The sequence below is a fragment of the Macrobrachium nipponense genome, chromosome 26 (assembly GCF_015104395.2).
Source record: "Macrobrachium nipponense isolate FS-2020 chromosome 26, ASM1510439v2, whole genome shotgun sequence".
Classification (NCBI taxonomy): domain Eukaryota; kingdom Metazoa; phylum Arthropoda; class Malacostraca; order Decapoda; family Palaemonidae; genus Macrobrachium; species Macrobrachium nipponense.
In genome coordinates, this window is record NC_087215.1 from 32,828,111 (window position 1) to 32,833,110 (window position 5,000).

General features: G+C 38.1%; 1 protein-coding gene across 1 annotated transcript in view; it reads left to right on the top strand.

Annotated features, from left to right (window-relative positions):
• Positions 1-5,000, top strand: part of LOC135200162 (peptidyl-prolyl cis-trans isomerase sig-7-like) — a 140,561-nt gene that overhangs the window by 433 nt on the left and 135,128 nt on the right. The window lies entirely within an intron of this gene.

Here is a 5,000-nt window from a genome sequence, read left to right on the forward strand (position 1 = left end):
TGCCTACGAGTGGAGAAGTCCTTTACCTAGCTCTGCTACCTACTAGGGTAGATCATCACAGCAGGCCAAGCAGGCCACCTACCATCAATGCAAGCCACCCTCCGAAAAAGTACATTATAACGCGTCCTGACACCCGAGATGGGCATCAGTCGCGACTTGTTGTTGGTGAGAAACGGAGCTAAAGACCTCTACTCTCCTTTCGAAGTAAGTATTTTCTCCAAAGTTAGAAATTAAGGCCAAATTTTAAGATTTAAACAGAGGGTACTGAAAACGGTCTCAAACGTAGTGCAAATCTCACCAAAAACGCGTTCAACATTTTTACTTACAACTCGAGGTATTTAGAAGATTGACGCCATCTCGATGTTTTACGGAGTAGCTTGTGTCCATAAACTAACCATTTCCTGTGATAAATCCGCACACCACTTGTACCCACAGACGCTGGAGCACTTTTATCACAACAATCGAAACACGATTTCTCATCAACAACAAGCCAGGCGTAAACAGCTGTTGGGGTAGAAGATGACGAGAAGCGTGCTCTTGGCTAATTTTTAAATAAGTAGTAAAACATCAATATTTTACATATTTATGATGATTAATTTGAAAATATTCGTTATTGAAAAAGTAACTCGACTCTGACTCAAATTTAAGTAATTATTTTTCTGAATTAGAACGTTCTTTCAAGTTCTGTATTATGACGTCACGACATCTTGACTTTCGTACCTATTGTAAATAATTGCTATACTCAACTGTCATTGCAGAACAGTTTACCAGTTATTCATGCAGATTGTTATCAGCTATACATGTAATTGTTATAATCGTAATGCGCATATATATCTTTATTATTTACTTTTTGGATATATGAAGATGTTTTACTGCTGGATTATCGCCGTAGTGTGACGCAATCGTTTTCGGTCCATGGGCCTCTTGTCTGTTTTCGCACCATAAGAAATTATGGGGCCGAATTTGCAATGACCAGAAAGTCGTTAAAAGAGGAAAGTTAGCATTGAGGGGCATATGTTTTGACTGAGAAAAATAAAAATTTATTCAATAGCTAGCTTGTAAAAATACTTGGTTATAAAAACTTGATTGACAACTAAGCAGCATGTCTACTATGGGTTTCAGAGACAGTGCAAGCAGGTTTTTGGGCAATACCTATTTCTGTAACGAACACTCTTAACAGAACGAGATTTTGCTATAGTGCATTACACCCAGTGCCGTAATTTATAAGGGTATCGTGAATCACTAATCGTAAAGAATAACGACACTTGTCCTTGTACCAAGAGACAAAAACTCCATTATGCAGAAATGGATACGAACACGCGTATAAAGCTCCACCTACCCTCTCCCCAACCCCCCCCCCCTCCACCGCCATCCCTTTTCTTCTTCTTCCGTTCCTCCGCCTTCCTTTCTCTCTCTCTCTCTCGGTCTCTCTCTCTCTCTCTCTCTGTTGCCATTCGGTATGTGTTGACCCTCCAAACTGGGTATAAGACTACACACAAAACGTTGAAATTGGTGAAATTAGGCTATGTATTGGAAGTATATATACATAAATATTAAAGCAATTTTATCATTATTGCATTACTATGACAACTAGAATTCATGGAAACAGTTTATAACCTGTTAAGCGTCACCCACGTAATAATACGTTTACCGCGATCTACTCGGTAGCGCCTTCAACGGGATATTACGTTCAAGACTTTAACTGTGCTTGTCAAGCCGTCAGCCCCGTAATAATACGTTTACTCGCATAGAGAGTGTAGGAACATCATTTGGTAACACTCTCAGCACATGGGAAACTTATTTCCAGCCTGGCAACTCTTTCCTGGTGGTCGCTTATGCTAGAAAACTGCCTGTCCCTGTTGGTTTTCTTTCAATACGCTTCGGGCGTTTATCGAGACAAATTGGATTTGCGTCTTTCACAATGAATGTCCCAAAGAGGAGGCATATTTTCTTTAGGTGAGATCAATCAAATACTAGATGAGGAGTGTGATATTGATAACCTATTGATGATGAGAGCTCTAGTTCTGAATCCTCCAGTGATGATACAAACTTTTCTTCCAATTGCGGGAGTGAAGATGACTTTTCTTTGCCGAGTGACTGGACTCCGAGAGAGAGAGAGAGAGAGAGAGAGAGAGGAGAGAGAGAGAGAGAGAGAGAGAGAGAGAATTTCCTACAGTTAATTACAGTATGAATAACAAGCATAAAAATCAATATTAACTTTGAAAAACTATCATCAGTGCTATGATCGCTGATTACAAAAAAAAGCGTGACGGTACGTTAGCAGCGAGCTCATCAGGGCGGACGCTTAACAGGATAATGGAACGGCGTATGTGTGAAGCCTCCACTAATGTGGCAACGATGATTTTGCCATTCTTAGCATGCAAAACATTAAAGCATGCAAACATTAAAAAGGTTACATTTATTTCTGGCATACGATTATTTAAGAAATTCAAAATACTAATAAAGACTGAAATCAATGAAAAGTGCTAGCAAAAACAAAAAAGCAAAAAAAAAAAAAAAACCGTAGTCGGTTCCTCCTATGCACTTTTCGGGGTATTCGTTCCTCTATGGTTTTCGGCAGCCAGATGTACGAAAAACGTTAGAAACATTTGATTTTATCTACGTTAGAAATATCTGTAATTTTTCGGGGTAATTTGGTTGCAAAAAGGGATAATATACATGAATTAAATCAAAATTTTAAATAACAATGTAAATTTAAACTAAATAACGAGTAAAGTAAACAGTTTAGGGCATAAAACTTTGCAGTTTCGTCGTCTGTCGTCGTCTGCTGTTTGTAATTGTGTTTATGGCGCGCGCGCTTAGAAACCAGGAACAGCAACGGGTTTTAAAGTGCAATGTGGAGTGAACTGAGACCAAAATGTGTATAATAACAATCAAATAAGCACTGTGGAGTTTCAGTTGTGATGGCAGTAAGGATAAAAACCGCCGATTACAAGGTAAGAATGAATTCAGTTCCAACCATAACCCCGGGAATAACAAGTTTCATACTTTCACTAATATAGGCAACAAAATGTTGTTTTATTGTGCTGATTACAACTGCAATCTTGAGTAAGATCAATAAACGTTACATACATACGCTAACATTGTTCAAATGAGTGCTGGGAAGGCTGGGGAAAGATGGTGTCAGTCACTGATGAGAACCGTCCATGAAAAACGTAGCCGCCCATATTGGATTTAAAAACTGCCTTGAAAACATATTTTACGAAGAGCTCACATGCTTATTTTGAGTTCGTTATGGGGCTTTCATTATATCACAATATGTTGACGAAACTTCAGTCTTTTAAATGGTATGCTTAGAGTTGCAATTGTATTCATGTTTCACCAATTAAATATCGAGTGAATAAGACCCGTCTACCGTGATGAGGGTTGGCCTGTTGTGATGTTTCCCCCTATGTGATGCCCTCCAGATACGAAGCAGTTTGATTCTCGATTCCATTGTTTGTTCCGATACGTAATACAAACCTTTCGGTCCTTTAACAATAGGAACATACTTTCGGCGTAGCTGGAATTACGGCCGTTGAATCTTGAACAAGGTGGTTAGGCAGTAGGGTAAAAAACCGCATGGTACAGGGGTGGACCATGTACGATCAACGTGTACAACCCCAAAAAAAGTACATTATAACGCGTCCTGACATCGGAGATGGGCATCAGTCGCGACTTCTTGTTGGTGAGAAACAGAGGTAAAGACCTCTACTCTCCTTTCGAAGTAAGTATTTAGCTAATCTAAAGTTAGAAATTAGGCTAAGGCCAAATTTTAAGATTTAAACAGAGGGTAGTGAAATGGTGGTACAAGGCAGTCCAAATCTCACCAAAACACATTCAACAAATTTACTTACAACTCGAAATATTTAGAAGATTGACGCCATCTTGATGTTTACGGAGTCGCTTGTGTCAATAAACTTCCCATTTCTTGTGATAAATCCGCACACCACTTGCACCCACAGACGCTGGGGCACTTTCATCACAACAATCGGAACACAGTCCCTAACCGGCTTGTTTGTTAGTAAACAACTGTTTTGGTAGAAGACGACGACGAAGCGTGCACTTGGATAATTTTTTAAATAAATAGTAAAACATCAATATTTTACATATTTATGATGATTAATTTGAAAATATTCGTTATTGAAAAAGTAACTCGATTCTGACTCAAATTTAAGTAATTATTTTTTGGAATTTTTTGGAACGTTTGTTTAAGTCCTGTATTATGACGTCACGACATCTTGGCTTTCGTACCTATTGTAAATAATTACTTTACTCAACTTTCTTGCAGAACAGTTTACCAGTTGTTCATGCAGATTATCAGCTATTCATGTAATTGTTATAATTGTATTTGCATATATACTATCTTTATTATTTACTTTTTGGAGATATGAAGATGTTTTACTGCCGGATTATTGCCGTAGTGTGACACAATCGTTTTTGGTCCCTGGGCCTCTGTTTTTGCACCATAAGAAATTATGGGGCCAAATTTGCAATGACCAGAAAGTCGTTAAAAGAGGAAAGTTAGCATTGAGGGGCAAATGTTTTGATTGAGAAAAATACAAATTTATTCAATAGCTAGCTTGTAAAAAATACTTTATTACAAAAAACTTGATTGACAACTAAGCAGCATACCTACTATGGGTTTCAGCGACAGTGCAAGCACGTTTTTGGGCAATACCTATTTCTGTAAGGAACACTCGTATCAGTACAAGATTTTGCTATAGTGCATTACACCCAGTGCCGTAATTTATAAGGGTATCGTGAATCACTAATCGTAAAGAATAACGACACTTGTCCTTGTACCAAGAGACAAAAACTCCATTGGGCAGAAATGGATACGAACTCGCTTAAAAAGCTCCACCTACCCTACGGTTATTAAAGAAATTCAAAATACTAATATAGACTGAAATCAATGAAAAGTGCTAGCAAAAACAAGAAAGCAAAAAAAAAAATATATAATCCAATTATCCGTGGTCATTCCTCTATGGTTTTCGGCA